Source organism: Rhinoderma darwinii, chromosome 3, assembly GCF_050947455.1.
Source record: "Rhinoderma darwinii isolate aRhiDar2 chromosome 3, aRhiDar2.hap1, whole genome shotgun sequence".
NCBI lineage: Eukaryota > Metazoa > Chordata > Amphibia > Anura > Rhinodermatidae > Rhinoderma > Rhinoderma darwinii.
The window spans coordinates 414,636,776-414,656,603 of NC_134689.1; the positions used below are offsets into that span (position 1 = coordinate 414,636,776).

A 19,828-nucleotide genomic window follows, 5' to 3' on the forward strand; every position below is an offset into this window, starting at 1 on the left:
GGAAGACAAAAACTCACTGAACAGTGCCTCGTGTGAGGATCGAACTCACAACCTTCAGATTATGAGACTGACACGCTTCCTACTGCGCTAACGAGGCAACCACCAGATGTTTGTAGACAAGCTCAAAGCGGCAAAATGAAAAAATATATATACATTTTCTTTATTCCCACTTTTTCTTAGTCCATGACTCATTATACTTAATAACTGCTCCCATATGGTCTAGCGGTTAGGATTCCTGTTTTTCACCCAGGTGGCCTGGGTTTGACTCCTGGTATGGGAAAGAACCTTTCACTAGTCTGGCATTTTCAAAGGTTGAGCGTTATAGGATAAAAGTGCTCTTTGTGGCCATAAATTCTAACTTATCTTTGTTTACCCATTCCTCCTCTTTTCACCAGATCCTATTTGACCTTGAAAACTCAAATAATTCCTATTGTTCCCTTCTCACTCCAAGTCAACAACCCATTTATCCTGTCAGTTTGGCTAATTTTCCTTTTTTTAATGAACTAGTTTCGCCAATAAATAAGAAACCATCAGACTATTTCACCCAATCTGATTGGGACTTTGCTTTAATATTGTTTCTTTTTAGGCAAGATCCTATTTTGGATTTAAAGCTCAAATCATTCCCATCTCTTCTACTCACTCAAAAATGATAAGGAAATCAACAACACTTTCCTCATATATTAAAAACGTTTCGGCAGAAAAACCCGATTTCCTGCGTGAATGGAGGAAGACAAAATCTCACTGAACAGTGCCTCGTGTGAGGATCGAACTCACAACCTTCAGATTATAAGACTGACACGTTTCCTACTGCGCTAACGAGGCAACCACCAGATGTTTGTAGACAAGCTCAAAGCGGCAAAATGAAAAAATATATATATATTTTCTTTATTCCCACTTTTTCTTAGTCCATGACTCATTATACTTAATAACAGCTCCCATATGGTCCAGCGGTTAGGATTCCTGGTTTTTACCCAGGTGGCCTGGGTTCGACTCCCGGTATGGGAAAGAACCTTTTACTAGTCTTGCATTTTCAAAGGTTGAGCGTTATAGGAAAAAAGTGCTCTTTGTGGCCATAAATTCTAACTTATCTTTGTTTACCCATTCCTCCTCTTTTCACCAGATCCTATTTGAGCTTGAAAACTCAAATAATTCCTATTGTTCCCTTCTCACTCCAAGTCAACAACCCCTTTATCCTGTCAGTTTGGCTCATTTTCCTTTTTTTAATGAACTAGTTTCGCCAATAAATAAGAAACCATCAGACTATTTCACCCAATCTGATTGGGAATTTGCTTTAATATTGTTTCTTTTTAGGCAAGATCCTATTTTGGATTTAAAGCTCAAATCATTCCCATCTCTTCTACTCACTCAAAAATGACAAGGAAATCAACAACACTTTCCTCATATATTAAAAACGTTTCGGCAGAAAAACCCGATTTCCTGCGTGAATGGAGGAAGACAAAAACTCACTGAACAGTGCCTCGTGTGAGGATCGAAAAAATATATATACATTTTCTTTATTCCCACTTTTTCTTAGTCCATAACTCATTTTACTTAATGACTGCTTCCATATGGTCTAGCGGTTAGGATTCCTGGTTTTCACCCAGGTGGCCTGGGTTCGGCTCCTGGTATGGGGAAGAACCTTTTACTAGTCTTGCATTTTCAAAGGTTGAGCGTTATAGGATAAAAGTGCTCTTTGTGGCCATAAATTCTAACTTATCTTTGTTTACCCATTCCTCCTCTTTTCACCAGATCCTATTTGACCTTGAAAACTCAAATAATTCCTATTGTTCCCTTCTCACTCCAAGTCAACAACCCATTTATCCTGTCAGTTTGGCTAATTTTCCTTTTTTTAATGAACTAGTTTCGCCAATAAATAAGAAACCATCAGACTATTTCACCCAATCTGATTGGGACTTTGCTTTAATATTGTTTCTTTTTAGGCAAGATCCTATTTTGGATTTAAAGCTCAAATCATTCCCATCTCTTCTACTCACTCAAAAATGATAAGGAAATCAACAACACTTTCCTCATATATTAAAAACGTTTCGGCAGAAAAACCCGATTTCCTGCGTGAATGGAGGAAGACAAAATCTCACTGAACAGTGCCTCGTGTGAGGATCGAACTCACAACCTTCAGATTATAAGACTGACACGCTTCCTACTGCGCTAACGAGGCAACCACCAGATGTTTGTAGACAAGCTCAAAGCGGCAAAATGAAAAAATATATATATATTTTCTTTATTCCCACTTTTTCTTAGTCCATGACTCATTATACTTAATAACAGCTCCCATATGGTCCAGCGGTTAGGATTCCTGGTTTTCACCCAGGTGGCCCGGGTTCGACTCCTGGTATGGGAAAGAACCTTTCACTAGTCTTGCACTTTCAAAGGTTGAGCGTATAGGATAAAAGTGCTCTTTGTGGCCATAAATTCTAACTTATCTTTGTTTACCCATTCCTCCTCTTTTCACCAGATCCTATTTGAGCTTGAAAACTCAAATAATTCCTATTGTTCCCTTCTCACTCCAAGTCAACAACCCCTTTATCCTGTCAGTTTGGCTAATTTTCCTTTTTTTAATGAACTAGTTTCGCCAATAAATAAGAAACCATCAGACTATTTTACCCAATCTGATTGGGACTTTGCTTTAATATTGTTTCTTTTTAGGCAAGATCCTATTTTGGATTTAAAGCTCAAATCATTCCCATCTCTTCTACTCACTCAAAAATGACAAGGAAATCAACAACACTTTCCTCATATATTAAAAACGTTTCGGCAGAAAAACCAGATTTCCTGCATGAATGGAGGAAGACAAAAACTCACTGAACAGTGCCTCGTGTGAGGATCGAACTCACAACCTTCAGATTATGAGACTGACACGCTTCCTACTGCGCTAACGAGGCAACCACCAGATGTTTGTAGACAAGCTCAAAGCGGCAAAATGAAAAAATATATATACATTTTCTTTATTCCCACTTTTTCTTAGTCCATGACTCATTATACTTAATAACTGCTCCCATATGGTCTAGCGGTTAGGATTCCTGTTTTTCACCCAGGTGGCCTGGGTTTGACTCCTGGTATGGGAAAGAACCTTTCACTAGTCTGGCATTTTCAAAGGTTGAGCGTTATAGGATAAAAGTGCTCTTTGTGGCCATAAATTCTAACTTATCTTTGTTTACCCATTCCTCCTCTTTTCACCAGATCCTATTTGACCTTGAAAACTCAAATAATTCCTATTGTTCCCTTCTCACTCCAAGTCAACAACCCATTTATCCTGTCAGTTTGGCTAATTTTCCTTTTTTTAATGAACTAGTTTCGCCAATAAATAAGAAACCATCAGACTATTTCACCCAATCTGATTGGGACTTTGCTTTAATATTGTTTCTTTTTAGGCAAGATCCTATTTTGGATTTAAAGCTCAAATCATTCCCATCTCTTCTACTCACTCAAAAATGATAAGGAAATCAACAACACTTTCCTCATATATTAAAAACGTTTCGGCAGAAAAACCCGATTTCCTGCGTGAATGGAGGAAGACAAAATCTCACTGAACAGTGCCTCGTGTGAGGATCGAACTCACAACCTTCAGATTATAAGACTGACACGCTTCCTACTGCGATAACGAGGCAACCACCAGATGTTTGTAGACAAGCTCAAAGCGGCAAAATGAAAAAATATATATATATTTTCTTTATTCCCACTTTTTCTTAGTCCATGACTCATTATACTTAATAACAGCTCCCATATGGTCCAGCGGTTAGGATTCCTGGTTTTCACCCAGGTGGCCCGGGTTCGACTCCTGGTATGGGAAAGAACCTTTCACTAGTCTTGCACTTTCAAAGGTTGAGCGTATAGGATAAAAGTGCTCTTTGTGGCCATAAATTCTAACTTATCTTTGTTTACCCATTCCTCCTCTTTTCACCAGATCCTATTTGAGCTTGAAAACTCAAATAATTCCTATTGTTCCCTTCTCACTCCAAGTCAACAACCCCTTTATCCTGTCAGTTTGGCTAATTTTCCTTTTTTTAATGAACTAGTTTCGCCAATAAATAAGAAACCATCAGACTATTTTACCCAATCTGATTGGGACTTTGCTTTAATATTGTTTCTTTTTAGGCAAGATCCTATTTTGGATTTAAAGCTCAAATCATTCCCATCTCTTCTACTCACTCAAAAATGACAAGGAAATCAACAACACTTTCCTCATATATTAAAAACGTTTCGGCAGAAAAACCAGATTTCCTGCATGAATGGAGGAAGACAAAAACTCACTGAACAGTGCCTCGTGTGAGGATCGAACTCACAACCTTCAGATTATGAGACTGACACGCTTCCTACTGCGCTAACGAGGCAACCACCAGATGTTTGTAGACAAGCTCAAAGCGGCAAAATGAAAAAATATATATACATTTTCTTTATTCCCACTTTTTCTTAGTCCATGACTCATTATACTTAATAACTGCTCCCATATGGTCTAGCGGTTAGGATTCCTGTTTTTCACCCAGGTGGCCTGGGTTTGACTCCTGGTATGGGAAAGAACCTTTCACTAGTCTGGCATTTTCAAAGGTTGAGCGTTATAGGATAAAAGTGCTCTTTGTGGCCATAAATTCAAACTTATCTTTGTTTACCCATTCCTCCTCTTTTCACCAGATCCTATTTGAGCTTGAAAACTCAAATAATTCCTATTGTTCCCTTCTCACTCCAAGTCAACAACCCCTTTATCCTGTCAGTTTGGCTAATTTTCCTTTTTTTAATGAACTAGTTTCGCCAATAAATAAGAAACCATCAGACTATTTCACCCAATCTGATTGGGACTTTGCTTTAATATTGTTTCTTTTTAGGCAAGATCCTATTTTGGATTTAAAGCTCAAATCATTCCCATATCTTCTACTCACTCAAAAATGATAAGGAAATCAACAACACTTTCCTCATATATTAAAAACGTTTCGGCAGAAAAACCCGATTTCCTGCGTGAATGGAGGAAGACAAAAACTCACTGAACAGTGCCTCGTGTGAGGATCGAACTCACAACCTTCAGATTATAAGACTGACACGCTTCCTACTGCACTAACGAGGCAACCACCAGATGTTTGTAGACAAGCTCAAAGCGGCAAAATGAAAAAATATATATATATTTTCTTTATTCCCACTTTTTCTTAGTCCATGACTCATTATACTTAATAACTGCTTCCATATGGTCTAGCGGTTAGGATTCCTGGTTTTCACCCAGGTGGCCTGTGTTCGACTCCCGGTATGGGAAATAACCTTTTACTAGTCTTGCATTTTCAAAGGTTGAGCGTTATAGGATAAAAGTGCTCTTTGTGGCCATAAATTCTAACTTATCTTTGTTTACCCATTCCTCCTCTTTTCACAAGATCCTATTTGACCTTGAAAACTCAAATAATTCCTATTGTTCCCTTCTCACTCCAAGTCAACAACCCCTTTATCCTGTCAGTTTGGCTAATTTTCCTTTTTTTAATGAACTAGTTTCGCCAATAAATAAGAAACCATCAGACTATTTCACCCAATCTGATTGGGACTTTGCTTTAATATTGTTTCTTTTTAGGCAAAATCCTATTTTGGATTTAAAGCTCAAATCATTCCCATCTCTTCTACTCACTCAAAAATGACAAGGAAATCAACAACACTTTCCTCATATATTAAAAACGTTTCGGCAGAAAAACCAGATTTCCTGCATGAATGGAGGAAGACAAAAACTCACTGAACAGTGCCTCGTGTGAGGATCGAACTCACGACCTTCAGATTATGAGACTGACACGCTTCCTACTGCGCTAACGAGGCAACCACCAGATGCATGTAGACAAGCTCAAAGCGGCAAAATGAAAAAATATATATACATTTTCTTTATTCCCACTTTTTCTTAGTCCATGACTCATTATACTTAATAACAGCTCCCATATGGTCTAGCGGTTAGGATTCCTGGTTTTCACCCAGGTGGCCCGGGTTCGACTCCTGGTATGGGAAAGAACCTTTCACTAGTCTTGCACTTTCAAAGGTTGAGCGTTATAGGATAAAAGTGCTCTTTGTGGCCATAAATTCTAACTTATCTTTGTTTACCCATTCCTCCTCTTTTCACCAGATCCTATTTGAGCTTGAAACTCAAATAATTCCTATTGTTCCCTTCTCACTCCAAGTCAACAACCCCTTTATCCTGTCAGTTTGGCTAATTTTCCTTTTTTTAATGAACTAGTTTCGCCAATAAATAAGAAACCATCAGACTATTTCACCCAATCTGATTGGGACTTTGCTTTAATATTGTTTCTTTTTAGGCAAGATCCTATTTTGGATTTAAAGCTCAAATCATTCCCATCTCTTCTACTCACTCAAAAATGACAAGGAAATCAACAACACTTTCCTCATATATTAAAAACGTTTCGGCAGAAAAACCCGATTTCCTGCGTGAATGGAGGAAGACAAAAACTCACTGAACAGTGCCTCGTGTGAGGATCGAACTCACAACCTTCAGATTATAAGACTGACACGCTTCCTACTGCACTAACGAGGCAACCACCAGATGTTTGTAGACAAGCTCAAAGCGGCAAAATGAAAAAATATATATATATTTTCTTTATTCCCACTTTTTCTTAGTCCATGACTCATTATACTTAATAACTGCTTCCATATGGTCTAGCGGTTAGGATTCCTGGTTTTCACCCAGGTGGCCTGTGTTCGACTCCTGGTATGGGAAATAACCTTTTACTAGTCTTGCATTTTCAAAGGTTGAGCGTTATAGGATAAAAGTGCTCTTTGTGGCCATAAATTCTAACTTATCTTTGTTTACCCATTCCTCCTCTTTTCACAAGATCCTATTTGACCTTGAAAACTCAAATAATTCCTATTGTTCCCTTCTCACTCCAAGTCAACAACCCCTTTATCCTGTCAGTTTGGCTAATTTTCCTTTTTTTAATGAACTAGTTTCGCCAATAAATAAGAAACCATCAGACTATTTCACCCAATCTGATTGGGACTTTGCTTTAATATTGTTTCTTTTTAGGCAAAATCCTATTTTGGATTTAAAGCTCAAATCATTCCCATCTCTTCTACTCACTCAAAAATGACAAGGAAATCAACAACACTTTCCTCATATATTAAAAACGTTTCGGCAGAAAAACCAGATTTCCTGCATGAATGGAGGAAGACAAAAACTCACTGAACAGTGCCTCGTGTGAGGATCGAACTCACGACCTTCAGATTATGAGACTGACACGCTTCCTACTGCGCTAACGAGGCAACCACCAGATGTTTGTAGACAAGCTCAAAGCGGCAAAATGAAAAAATATATATAAATTTTCTTTATTCCCACTTTTTCTTAGTCCATGACTCATTTTACTTAGTAACTGCTTCCATATGGTCTAGCGGTTAGGATTCCTGGTTTTCACCCAGGTGGCCTGGGTTTGACTCCCGGTATGGGAAAGAACCTTTCACTAGTCTTGCACTTTCAAAGGTTGAGCGTTATAGGATAAAAGTGCTCTTTGTGGCCATAAATTCTAACTTATCTTTGTTTACCCATTCCTCCTCTTTTCACCAGATCCTATTTGAGCTTGAAACTCAAATAATTCCTATTGTTCCCTTCTCACTCCAAGTCAACAACCCCTTTATCCTGTCAGTTTGGCTAATTTTCCTTTTTTTAATGAACTAGTTTCGCCAATAAATAAGAAACCATCAGACTATTTCACCCAATCTGATTGGGACTTTGCTTTAATATTGTTTCTTTTTAGGCAAGATCCTATTTTGGATTTAAAGCTCAAATCATTCCCATCTCTTCTACTCACTCAAAAATGACAAGGAAATCAACAACACTTTCCTCATATATTAAAAACGTTTCGGCAGAAAAACCCGATTTCCTGCGTGAATGGAGGAAGACAAAAACTCACTGAACAGTGCCTCGTGTGAGGATCGAACTCACAACCTTCAGATTATAAGACTGACACGCTTCCTACTGCACTAACGAGGCAACCACCAGATGTTTGTAGACAAGCTCAAAGCGGCAAAATGAAAAAATATATATATATTTTCTTTATTCCCACTTTTTCTTAGTCCATGACTCATTATACTTAATAACTGCTTCCATATGGTCTAGCGGTTAGGATTCCTGGTTTTCACCCAGGTGGCCTGTGTTCGACTCCTGGTATGGGAAATAACCTTTTACTAGTCTTGCATTTTCAAAGGTTGAGCGTTATAGGATAAAAGTGCTCTTTGTGGCCATAAATTCTAACTTATCTTTGTTTACCCATTCCTCCTCTTTTCACAAGATCCTATTTGACCTTGAAAACTCAAATAATTCCTATTGTTCCCTTCTCACTCCAAGTCAACAACCCCTTTATCCTGTCAGTTTGGCTAATTTTCCTTTTTTTAATGAACTAGTTTCGCCAATAAATAAGAAACCATCAGACTATTTCACCCAATCTGATTGGGACTTTGCTTTAATATTGTTTCTTTTTAGGCAAAATCCTATTTTGGATTTAAAGCTCAAATCATTCCCATCTCTTCTACTCACTCAAAAATGACAAGGAAATCAACAACACTTTCCTCATATATTAAAAACGTTTCGGCAGAAAAACCAGATTTCCTGCATGAATGGAGGAAGACAAAAACTCACTGAACAGTGCCTCGTGTGAGGATCGAACTCACGACCTTCAGATTATGAGACTGACACGCTTCCTACTGCGCTAACGAGGCAACCACCAGATGCATGTAGACAAGCTCAAAGCGGCAAAATGAAAAAATATATATACATTTTCTTTATTCCCACTTTTTCTTAGTCCATGACTCATTATACTTAATAACAGCTCCCATATGGTCTAGCGGTTAGGATTCCTGGTTTTCACCCAGGTGGCCCGGGTTCGACTCCTGGTATGGGAAAGAACCTTTCACTAGTCTTGCACTTTCAAAGGTTGAGCGTTATAGGATAAAAGTGCTCTTTGTGGCCATAAATTCTAACTTATCTTTGTTTACCCATTCCTCCTCTTTTCACCAGATCCTATTTGAGCTTGAAACTCAAATAATTCCTATTGTTCCCTTCTCACTCCAAGTCAACAACCCCTTTATCCTGTCAGTTTGGCTAATTTTCCTTTTTTTAATGAACTAGTTTCGCCAATAAATAAGAAACCATCAGACTATTTCACCCAATCTGATTGGGACTTTGCTTTAATATTGTTTCTTTTTAGGCAAGATCCTATTTTGGATTTAAAGCTCAAATCATTCCCATCTCTTCTACTCACTCAAAAATGACAAGGAAATCAACAACACTTTCCTCATATATTAAAAACGTTTTGGCAGAAAAACCCGATTTCCTGCATGAATGGAGGAAGACAAAAACTCACTGAACAGTGCCTCGTGTGTGGATCGAACTCACGACCTTCAGATTATTAGACTGACACGCTTCCTTCTGTGCTAACGAGGCAACCACCAGATGTTTGTAGACAAGCTCAAAGCGGCAAAATGAAAAAAATATATATATATTTTCTTTATTCCCACTTTTTCTTAGTCCATGACTCATATTACTTAATAACTGCTCCCATATGGTCTAGCGGTTAGGATTCCTGGTTTTCACCCATGTTGCCTGGGTTTGACTCCCGGTATGGGAAAAAACCTTTTACTAGTCTTGCACTTTCAAAGGTTGAGCGTTATAGGATAAAAGTGCTCTTTGTGGCCATAAATTCTAATTTATCTTTGTTTACCCATTCCTCCTCTTTTCACCAGATCCTATTTGAGCTTGAAAACTCAAATAATTCCTATTGTTCCCTTCTCACTCCAAGTCAACAACCCCTTTATCCTGTCAGTTTGGCTAATTTTCCTTTTTTTAATGAACTAGTTCCGCCAATAAATAAGAAACCATCAGACTATTTCACCCAATCTGATTGGGACTTTGCTTTAATATTGTTTATTTTTAGGCAAGATCCTATTTTGGATTTAAAGCTCAAATCATTCCCATCTCTTCTACTCACTCAAAAATGACAAGGAAATCAACAACACTTTCCTCATATATTAAAAACGTTTCGGCAGAAAAACCCGATTTCCTGCATGAATGGAGGAAGACAAAAACTCACTGAACTGTGCCTCGTGTGAGGATCGAACTCACGACCTTCAGATTATGAGACTGACACGCTTCCTACTGCGCTAACGAGGCAACCACCAGATGTTTGTAGACAAGCTCAAAGCGGCAAAATGAAAAAATATATATACATTTTCTTTATTCCCACTTTTTCTTAGTCCATGACTCATTATACTTAATAACTGCTCCCATATGGTCTAGCGGTTAGGATTCCTGGTTTTCACCCAGGTGGCCCGGGTTCGACTCCCGGTATGGGAAAAAACCTTTTACTAGTCTTGCACTTTCAAAGGTTGAGCGTTATAGGATAAAAGTGCTCTTTGTGGCCATAAATTCTAACTTATCTTTGTTTACCCATTCCTCCTCTTTTCACCAGATCCTATTTGAGCTTGAAAACTCAAATAATTCCTATTGTTCCCTTCTCACTCCAAGTCAACAACCCCTTTATCCTGTCAGTTTGGCTAATTTTCCTTTTTTTAATGAACTAGTTTCGCCAATAAATAAGAAACCATCAGACTATTTCACCCAATCTGATTGGGACTTTGCTTTAATATTGTTTCTTTTTAGGCAAGATCCTATTTTGGATTTAAAGCTCAAATCATTCCCATCTCTTCTACTCACTCAAAAATGACAAGGAAATCAACAACACTTTCCTCATATATTAAAAACGTTTCGGCAGAAAAACCCGATTTCCTGCATGAATGGAGGAAGACAAAAACTCACTGAACAGTGCCTCGTGTGTGGATCGAACTCACGACCTTCAGATTATTAGACTGACACGCTTCCTACTGCGCTAACGAGGCAACCACCAGATGTTTGTAGACAAGCTCAAAGCGGCAAAATGAAAAAAATATATATATATTTTCTTTATTCCCACTTTTTCTTAGTCCATGACTCATTTTACTTAATAACTGCTCCCATATGGTCTAGCGGTTAGGATTCCTGGTTTTCACCCATGTTGCCTGGGTTTGACTCCCGGTATGGGAAAAAACCTTTTACTAGTCTTGCACTTTCAAAGGTTGAGCGTTATAGGATAAAAGTGCTCTTTGTGGCCATAAATTCTAATTTATCTTTGTTTACCCATTCCTCCTCTTTTCACCAGATCCTATTTGAGCTTGAAAACTCAAATAATTCCTATTGTTCCCTTCTCACTCCAAGTCAACAACCCCTTTATCCTGTCAGTTTGGCTAATTTTCCTTTTTTTAATGAACTAGTTTCGCCAATAAATAAGAAACCATCAGACTATTTCACCCAATCTGATTGGGACTTTGCTTTAATATTGTTTCTTTTTAGGCAAGATCCTATTTTGGATTTAAAGCTCAAATCATTCCCATCTCTTCTACTCACTCAAAAATGACAAGGAAATCAACAACACTTTCCTCATATATTAAAAACGTTTCGGCAGAAAAACACGATTTCCTGCATGAATGGAGGAAGACAAAAACTCACTGAACAGTGCCTCGTGTGTGGATCGAACTCACGACCTTCAGATTATTAGACTGACACGCTTCCTACTGCGCTAACGAGGCAACCACCAGATGTTTGTAGACAAGCTCAAAGCGGCAAAATGAAAAAAATATATATATATTTTCTTTATTCCCACTTTTTCTTAGTCCATGACTCATTTTACTTAATAACTGCTCCCATATGGTCTAGCGGTTAGGATTCCTGGTTTTCACCCATGTTGCCTGGGTTTGACTCCCGGTATGGGAAAAAACCTTTTACTAGTCTTGCACTTTCAAAGGTTGAGCGTTATAGGATAAAAGTGCTCTTTGTGGCCATAAATTCTAATTTATCTTTGTTTACCCATTCCTCCTCTTTTCACCAGATCCTATTTGAGCTTGAAAACTCAAATAATTCCTATTGTTCCCTTCTCACTCCAAGTCAACAACCCCTTTATCCTGTCAGTTTGGCTAATTTTCCTTTTTTTAATGAACTAGTTTCGCCAATAAATAAGAAACCATCAGACTATTTCACCCAATCTGATTGGGACTTTGCTTTAATATTGTTTCTTTTTAGGCAAGATCCTATTTTGGATTTAAAGCTCAAATCATTCCCATCTCTTCTACTCACTCAAAAATGACAAGGAAATCAACAACACTTTCCTCATATATTAAAAACGTTTCGGCAGAAAAACCCGATTTCCTGCATGAATGGAGGAAGACAAAAACTCACTGAACAGTGCCTCGTGTGTGGATCGAACTCACGACCTTCAGATTATTAGACTGACACGCTTCCTACTGCGCTAACGAGGCAACCACCAGATGTTTGTAGACAAGCTCAAAGCGGCAAAATGAAAAAAATATATATATATTTTCTTTATTCCCACTTTTTCTTAGTCCATGACTCATTTTACTTAATAACTGCTCCCATATGGTCTAGCGGTTAGGATTCCTGGTTTTCACCCATGTTGCCTGGGTTTGACTCCCGGTATGGGAAAAAACCTTTTACTAGTCTTGCACTTTCAAAGGTTGAGCGTTATAGGATAAAAGTGCTCTTTGTGGCCATAAATTCTAATTTATCTTTGTTTACCCATTCCTCCTCTTTTCACCAGATCCTATTTGAGCTTGAAAACTCAAATAATTCCTATTGTTCCCTTCTCACTCCAAGTCAACAACCCCTTTATCCTGTCAGTTTGGCTAATTTTCCTTTTTTTAATGAACTAGTTTCGCCAATAAATAAGAAACCATCAGACTATTTCACCCAATCTGATTGGGACTTTGCTTTAATATTGTTTCTTTTTAGGCAAGATCCTATTTTGGATTTAAAGCTCAAATCATTCCCATCTCTTCTACTCACTCAAAAATGACAAGGAAATCAACAACACTTTCCTCATATATTAAAAACGTTTCGGCAGAAAAACACGATTTCCTGCATGAATGGAGGAAGACAAAAACTCACTGAACAGTGCCTCGTGTGTGGATCGAACTCACGACCTTCAGATTATTAGACTGACACGCTTCCTACTGCGCTAACGAGGCAACCACCAGATGTTTGTAGACAAGCTCAAAGCGGCAAAATGAAAAAAATATATATATATTTTCTTTATTCCCACTTTTTCTTAGTCCATGACTCATTTTACTTAATAACTGCTCCCATATGGTCTAGCGGTTAGGATTCCTGGTTTTCACCCATGTTGCCTGGGTTTGACTCCCGGTATGGGAAAAAACCTTTTACTAGTCTTGCACTTTCAAAGGTTGAGCGTTATAGGATAAAAGTGCTCTTTGTGGCCATAAATTCTAATTTATCTTTGTTTACCCATTCCTCCTCTTTTCACCAGATCCTATTTGAGCTTGAAAACTCAAATAATTCCTATTGTTCCCTTCTCACTCCAAGTCAACAACCCCTTTATCCTGTCAGTTTGGCTAATTTTCCTTTTTTTAATGAACTAGTTTCGCCAATAAATAAGAAACCATCAGACTATTTCACCCAATCTGATTGGGACTTTGCTTTAATATTGTTTCTTTTTAGGCAAGATCCTATTTTGGATTTAAAGCTCAAATCATTCCCATCTCTTCTACTCACTCAAAAATGACAAGGAAATCAACAACACTTTCCTCATATATTAAAAATGTTTCGGCAGAAAAACCCGATTTCCTGCATGAATGGAGGAAGACAAAAACTCACTGAACAGTGCCTCGTGTGTGGATCGAACTCACGACCTTCAGATTATTAGACTGACACGCTTCCTACTGCGCTAACGAGGCAACCACCAGATGTTTGTAGACAAGCTCAAAGCGGCAAAATGAAAAAATATATATACATTTTCTTTATTCCCACTTTTTCTTAGTCCATGACTCATTTTACTTAATAACTGCTCCCACATTTGTCTAGCGGTTAGGATTCCTGGTTTTCACCCAGGTGGCTCGGGTTCGACTCCCGGTATGGGAAAAAACCTTTTACTAGTCTTGCACTTTCAAAGGTTGAGCGTTATAGGATAAAAGTGCTCTTTGTGGCCATAAATTCTAATTTATCTTTGTTTACCCATTCCTCCTCTTTTCACCAGATCCTATTTGAGCTTGAAAACTCAAATAATTCCTATTGTTCCCTTCTCACTCCAAGTCAACAACCCCTTTATCCTGTCAGTTTGGCTAATTTTCCTTTTTTTAATGAACTAGTTTCGCCAATAAATAAGAAACCATCAGACTATTTCACCCAATCTGATTGGGACTTTGCTTTAATATTGTTTCTTTTTAGGCAAGATCCTATTTTGGATTTAAAGCTCAAATCATTCCCATCTCTTCTACTCACTCAAAAATGACAAGGAAATCAACAACACTTTCCTCATATATTAAAAACGTTTCGGCAGAAAAACACGATTTCCTGCATGAATGGAGGAAGACAAAAACTCACTGAACAGTGCCTCGTGTGTGGATCGAACTCACGACCTTCAGATTATTAGACTGACACGCTTCCTACTGCGCTAACGAGGCAACCACCAGATGTTTGTAGACAAGCTCAAAGCGGCAAAATGAAAAAAATATATATATATTTTCTTTATTCCCACTTTTTCTTAGTCCATGACTCATTTTACTTAATAACTGCTCCCATATGGTCTAGCGGTTAGGATTCCTGGTTTTCACCCATGTTGCCTGGGTTTGACTCCCGGTATGGGAAAAAACCTTTTATTAGTCTTGCACTTTCAAAGGTTGAGCGTTATAGGATAAAAGTGCTCTTTGTGGCCATAAATTCTAATTTATCTTTGTTTACCCATTCCTCCTCTTTTCACCAGATCCTATTTGAGCTTGAAAACTCAAATAATTCCTATTGTTCCCTTCTCACTCCAAGTCAACAACCCCTTTATCCTGTCAGTTTGGCTAATTTTCCTTTTTTTAATGAACTAGTTTCGCCAATAAATAAGAAACCATCAGACTATTTCACCCAATCTGATTGGGACTTTGCTTTAATATTGTTTCTTTTTAGGCAAGATCCTATTTTGGATTTAAAGCTCAAATCATTCCCATCTCTTCTACTCACTCAAAAATGACAAGGAAATCAACAACACTTTCCTCATATATTAAAAATGTTTCGGCAGAAAAACCCGATTTCCTGCATGAATGGAGGAAGACAAAAACTCACTGAACAGTGCCTCGTGTGTGGATCGAACTCACGACCTTCAGATTATTAGACTGACACGCTTCCTACTGCGCTAACGAGGCAACCACCAGATGTTTGTAGACAAGCTCAAAGCGGCAAAATGAAAAAAATATATATATATTTTCTTTATTCCCACTTTTTCTTAGTCCATGACTCATTTTACTTAATAACTGCTCCCATATGGTCTAGCGGTTAGGATTCCTGGTTTTCACCCAGGTGGCCCGGTTTCAACTCCCGGTATGGGAAAAAACCTTTTACTAGTCTTGCACTTTCAAAGGTTGAGCGTTATAGGATAAAAGTGCTCTTTGTGGCCATAAATTCTAACTTATCTTTGTTTACCCAATCCTCCTCTTTTCACCAGATCCTATTTGAGCTTGAAAACTCAAGTAATTCCTATTGTTCCCTTCTCACTCCAAGTCAACAACCCCTTTATCCTGTCAGTTTGGCTCATTTTCCTTTTTTTAATGAACTAGTTTCGCCAATAAATAAGAAACCATCAGACTATTTCACCCAATCTGATTGGGACTTTGCTTTAATATTGTTTCTTTTTAGGCAAGATCCTATTTTGGATTTAAAGCTCAAATCATTCCCATCTCTTCTACTCACTCAAAAATGACAAGGAAATCAACAACACTTTCCTCATATATTAAAAACGTTTCGGCAGAAAAACCCGATTTCCTGCATGAATGGAGGAAGACAAAAACTCACTGAACAGTGCCTCGTGTGTGGATCGAACTCACGACCTTCAGATTATTAGACTGACACGCTTCCTACTGCGCTAACGAGGCAACCACCAGATGTTTGTAAACAAGCTCAAAGCGGCAAAATGAAAAAAAAATATATATATTTTCTTTATTCCCACTTTTTCATAGTCCATGACTCATTTTACTTAATAACTGCTCCCATATGGTCTAGCGGTTAGGATTCCTGGTTTTCACCCATGTTGCCTGGGTTTGACTCCCGGTATGGGAAAAAACCTTTTATTAGTCTTGCACTTTCAAAGGTTGAGCGTTATAGGATAAAAGTGCTCTTTGTGGCCATAAATTCTAATTTATCTTTGTTTACCCATTCCTCCTCTTTTCACCAGATCCTATTTGAGCTTGAAAACTCAAATAATTCCTATTGTTCCCTTCTCACTCCAAGTCAACAACCCCTTTATCCTGTCAGTTTGGCTAATTTTCCTTTTTTTAATGAACTAGTTTCGCCAATAAATAAGAAACCATCAGACTATTTCACCCAATCTGATTGGGACTTTGCTTTAATATTGTTTCTTTTTAGGCAAGATCCTATTTTGGATTTAAAGCTCAAATCATTCCCATCTCTTCTACTCACTCAAAAATGACAAGGAAATCAACAACACTTTCCTCATATATTAAAAATGTTTCGGCAGAAAAACCCGATTTCCTGCATGAAAGGAGGAAGACAAAAACTCACTGAACAGTGCCTCGTGTGTGGATCGAACTCACGACCTTCAGATTATTAGACTGACACGCTTCCTACTGCGCTAACGAGGCAACCACCAGATGTTTGTAGACAAGCTCAAAGCGGCAAAATGAAAAAAATATATATATATTTTCTTTATTCCCACTTTTTCTTAGTCCATGACTCATTTTACTTAATAACTGCTCCCATATGGTCTAGCGGTTAGGATTCCTGGTTTTCACCCAGGTGGCCCGGTTTCAACTCCCGGTATGGGAAAAAACCTTTTACTAGTCTTGCACTTTCAAAGGTTGAGCGTTATAGGATAAAAGTGCTCTTTGTGGCCATAAATTCTAACTTATCTTTGTTTACCCAATCCTCCTCTTTTCACCAGATCCTATTTGAGCTTGAAAACTCAAGTAATTCCTATTGTTCCCTTCTCACTCCAAGTCAACAACCCCTTTATCCTGTCAGTTTGGCTCATTTTCCTTTTTTTAATGAACTAGTTTCGCCAATAAATAAGAAACCATCAGACTATTTCACCCAATCTGATTGGGACTTTGCTTTAATATTGTTTCTTTTTAGGCAAGATCCTATTTTGGATTTAAAGCTCAAATCATTCCCATCTCTTCTACTCACTCAAAAATGACAAGGAAATCAACAACACTTTCCTCATATATTAAAAACGTTTCGGCAGAAAAACCCGATTTCCTGCATGAATGGAGGAAGACAAAAACTCACTGAACAGTGCCTCGTGTGTGGATCGAACTCACGACCTTCAGATTATTAGACTGACACGCTTCCTACTGCGCTAACGAGGCAACCACCAGATGTTTGTAAACAAGCTCAAAGCGGCAAAATGAAAAAAAAATATATATATTTTCTTTATTCCCACTTTTTCATAGTCCATGACTCATTTTACTTAATAACTGCTCCCATATGGTCTAGCGGTTAGGATTCCTGGTTTTCACCCAGGTGGCCCGGGTTCGACTCCTGGTATGGGAAAAAACCTTTTACTAGTCTTGCACTTTCAAAGGTTGAGCGTTATAGGATAAAAGTGCTCTTTGTGGCCATAAATTCTAATTTATCTTTGTTTACCCATTCCTCCTCTTTTCACCAGATCCTATTTGAGCTTGAAAACTCAAATAATTCCTATTGTTCCCTTCTCACTCCAAGTCAACAACCCCTTTATCCTGTCAGTTTGGCTAATTTTCCTTTTTTTAATGAACTAGTTCCGCCAATAAATAAGAAACCATCAGACTATTTCACCCAATCTGATTGGGACTTTGCTTTAATATTGTTTCTTTTTAGGCAAGATCCTATTTTGGATTTAAAGCTCAAATCATTCCCATCTCTTCTACTCACTCAAAAATGACAAGGAAATCAACAACACTTTCCTCATATATTAAAAACGTTTCGGAAGAAAAACCCGATTTCCTGCATGAATGGAGGAAGACAAAAACTCACTGAACAGTGCCTCGTGTGAGGACCGAACTCACGACCTTCAGATTATGAGACTGACACGCTTCCTACTGCGCTAACGAGGCAACCACCAGATGTTTGTAGACAATCTCAAAGCGGCAAAATGAAAAAATATATATACATTTTCTTTATTCCCACTTTTTCTTAGTCCATGACTCATTATACTTAATAACTGCTCCCATATGGTCTAGCGGTTAGGATTCCTGGTTTTCACCCATGTTGCCTGGTTTCTACTCCCGGTATGGGAAAAAACATTTTACTAGTCTTGCACTTTCAAAGGTTGAGCGTTATAGGATAAAAGTGCTCTTTGTGGCCATAAATTCTAACTTATCTTTGTTTACCCATTCCTCCTCTTTTCACCAGATCCTATTTGAGCTTGAAAACTCAAATAATTCCTATTGTTCCCTTCTCACTCCAAGTCAACAACCCCTTTATCCTGTCAGTTTGGCTAATTTTCCTTTTTTTATTGAACTAGTTTCGCCAATAAATAAGAAACCATCAGACTATTTCACCCAATCTGATTGGGACTTTGCTTTAATATTGTTTCTTTTTAGGCAAGATCCTATTTTGGATTTAAAGCTCAAATCATTCCCATCTCTTCTACTCACTCAAAAATGACAAGGAAATCAACAACACTTTCCTCATATATTAAAAACGTTTCGGCAGAAAAACCCGTTTTCCTGCATGAATGGAGGAAGACAAAAACTCACTGAACAGTGCCTCGTGTGAGGATCGAACTCACGACCTTCAGATTATGAGACTGACACGCTTCCTACTGCGCTAACGAGGCAACCACCAGATGTTTGTAGACAAGCTCAAAGCGGCAAAATGAAAAAATATATATACATTTTCTTTATTCCCACTTTTTCTTAGTCCATGACTCATTATACTTAATAACTGCTCCCATATGGTCTAGCGGTTAGGATTCCTGGTCTTCACCCAGGTGGCCTGGGTTTGACTCCCGGTATGGGAAAGAACCTTTTACTTCTTGCATTTTCAAAGGTTGAGCGTTATAGGAAAAAAGTGCTCTTTGTGGCCATAAATTCTAACTTATCTTTGTTTACCCATTCCTCCTCTTTTCACCAGATCCTATTTGAGCTTGAAAACTCAAATAATTCCTATTGTTCCCTTCTCACTCCAAGTCAACAACCCCTTTATCCTGTCAGTTTGGCTAATTTTCCTTTTTTTAATGAACTAGTTTCGCCAATAAATAAGAAACCATCAGACTATTTCACCCAATCTGATTGGGACTTTGCTTTAATATTGTTTCTTTTTAGGCAAGATCCTATTTTGGATTTAAAGCTCAAATCATTCCCATCTCTTCTACTCACTCAAAAATGACAAGGAAATCAACAACACTTTCCTCATATATTAAAAACGTTTCGGCAGAAAAACACGATTTCCTGCATGAATGGAGGAAGACAAAAACTCACTGAACAGTGCCTCGTGTGTGGATCGAACTCACGACCTTCAGATTATTAGACTGACACGCTTCCTACTGCGCTAACGAGGCAACCACCAGATGTTTGTAGACAAGCTCAAAGCGGCAAAATGAAAAAAATATATATATATTTTCTTTATTCCCACTTTTTCTTAGTCCATGACTCATTTTACTTAATAACTGCTCCCATATGGTCTAGCGGTTAGGATTCCTGGTTTTCACCCATGTTGCCTGGGTTTGACTCCCAGTATGGGAAAAAACCTTTTACTAGTCTTGCACTTTCAAAGGTTCAGCGTTATAGGATAAAAGTGCTCTTTGTG

The 19,828-nt window shown here is 38.1% G+C and overlaps 20 non-coding genes across 20 annotated transcripts; 6 read left to right on the forward strand and 14 right to left on the reverse strand.

Moving 5' to 3' along the window:
- Positions 1-24: 24 nt before the first annotated feature.
- On the reverse strand, positions 25-97 carry TRNAM-CAU (transfer RNA methionine (anticodon CAU)). The gene has a single exon. It is a non-coding gene; the product is annotated as a tRNA-Met (tRNA).
- Positions 98-749: 652 nt separating this feature from the next.
- On the reverse strand, positions 750-822 carry TRNAI-UAU (transfer RNA isoleucine (anticodon UAU)). The gene has a single exon. It is a non-coding gene; the product is annotated as a tRNA-Ile (tRNA).
- Positions 823-2,103: 1,281 nt separating this feature from the next.
- On the reverse strand, positions 2,104-2,176 carry TRNAI-UAU (transfer RNA isoleucine (anticodon UAU)). The gene has a single exon. It is a non-coding gene; the product is annotated as a tRNA-Ile (tRNA).
- A 111-nt stretch (positions 2,177-2,287) lies between these two features.
- On the forward strand, positions 2,288-2,359 carry TRNAE-UUC (transfer RNA glutamic acid (anticodon UUC)). The gene has a single exon. It is a non-coding gene; the product is annotated as a tRNA-Glu (tRNA).
- Positions 2,360-2,827: 468 nt separating this feature from the next.
- On the reverse strand, positions 2,828-2,900 carry TRNAM-CAU (transfer RNA methionine (anticodon CAU)). The gene has a single exon. It is a non-coding gene; the product is annotated as a tRNA-Met (tRNA).
- Positions 2,901-3,552: 652 nt separating this feature from the next.
- Positions 3,553-3,625, reverse strand: TRNAI-UAU (transfer RNA isoleucine (anticodon UAU)). Its single transcript has one exon. It is a non-coding gene; the product is annotated as a tRNA-Ile (tRNA).
- Positions 3,626-3,736: 111 nt separating this feature from the next.
- TRNAE-UUC (transfer RNA glutamic acid (anticodon UUC)) lies at positions 3,737-3,808 on the forward strand. The gene has a single exon. It is a non-coding gene; the product is annotated as a tRNA-Glu (tRNA).
- Positions 3,809-4,276: 468 nt separating this feature from the next.
- TRNAM-CAU (transfer RNA methionine (anticodon CAU)) lies at positions 4,277-4,349 on the reverse strand. Its single transcript has one exon. It is a non-coding gene; the product is annotated as a tRNA-Met (tRNA).
- Positions 4,350-5,001: 652 nt separating this feature from the next.
- On the reverse strand, positions 5,002-5,074 carry TRNAI-UAU (transfer RNA isoleucine (anticodon UAU)). Its single transcript has one exon. It is a non-coding gene; the product is annotated as a tRNA-Ile (tRNA).
- A 652-nt stretch (positions 5,075-5,726) lies between these two features.
- On the reverse strand, positions 5,727-5,799 carry TRNAM-CAU (transfer RNA methionine (anticodon CAU)). Its single transcript has one exon. It is a non-coding gene; the product is annotated as a tRNA-Met (tRNA).
- A 111-nt stretch (positions 5,800-5,910) lies between these two features.
- Positions 5,911-5,982, forward strand: TRNAE-UUC (transfer RNA glutamic acid (anticodon UUC)). The gene has a single exon. It is a non-coding gene; the product is annotated as a tRNA-Glu (tRNA).
- Positions 5,983-6,450: 468 nt separating this feature from the next.
- On the reverse strand, positions 6,451-6,523 carry TRNAI-UAU (transfer RNA isoleucine (anticodon UAU)). Its single transcript has one exon. It is a non-coding gene; the product is annotated as a tRNA-Ile (tRNA).
- Positions 6,524-7,175: 652 nt separating this feature from the next.
- Positions 7,176-7,248, reverse strand: TRNAM-CAU (transfer RNA methionine (anticodon CAU)). The gene has a single exon. It is a non-coding gene; the product is annotated as a tRNA-Met (tRNA).
- Positions 7,249-7,899: 651 nt separating this feature from the next.
- TRNAI-UAU (transfer RNA isoleucine (anticodon UAU)) lies at positions 7,900-7,972 on the reverse strand. The gene has a single exon. It is a non-coding gene; the product is annotated as a tRNA-Ile (tRNA).
- Positions 7,973-8,624: 652 nt separating this feature from the next.
- Positions 8,625-8,697, reverse strand: TRNAM-CAU (transfer RNA methionine (anticodon CAU)). Its single transcript has one exon. It is a non-coding gene; the product is annotated as a tRNA-Met (tRNA).
- Positions 8,698-8,808: 111 nt separating this feature from the next.
- On the forward strand, positions 8,809-8,880 carry TRNAE-UUC (transfer RNA glutamic acid (anticodon UUC)). The gene has a single exon. It is a non-coding gene; the product is annotated as a tRNA-Glu (tRNA).
- A 1,194-nt stretch (positions 8,881-10,074) lies between these two features.
- TRNAM-CAU (transfer RNA methionine (anticodon CAU)) lies at positions 10,075-10,147 on the reverse strand. Its single transcript has one exon. It is a non-coding gene; the product is annotated as a tRNA-Met (tRNA).
- Positions 10,148-10,258: 111 nt separating this feature from the next.
- On the forward strand, positions 10,259-10,330 carry TRNAE-UUC (transfer RNA glutamic acid (anticodon UUC)). Its single transcript has one exon. It is a non-coding gene; the product is annotated as a tRNA-Glu (tRNA).
- Positions 10,331-17,518: 7,188 nt separating this feature from the next.
- TRNAE-UUC (transfer RNA glutamic acid (anticodon UUC)) lies at positions 17,519-17,590 on the forward strand. The gene has a single exon. It is a non-coding gene; the product is annotated as a tRNA-Glu (tRNA).
- A 1,194-nt stretch (positions 17,591-18,784) lies between these two features.
- Positions 18,785-18,857, reverse strand: TRNAM-CAU (transfer RNA methionine (anticodon CAU)). Its single transcript has one exon. It is a non-coding gene; the product is annotated as a tRNA-Met (tRNA).
- Positions 18,858-19,828: the final 971 nt, after the last annotated feature.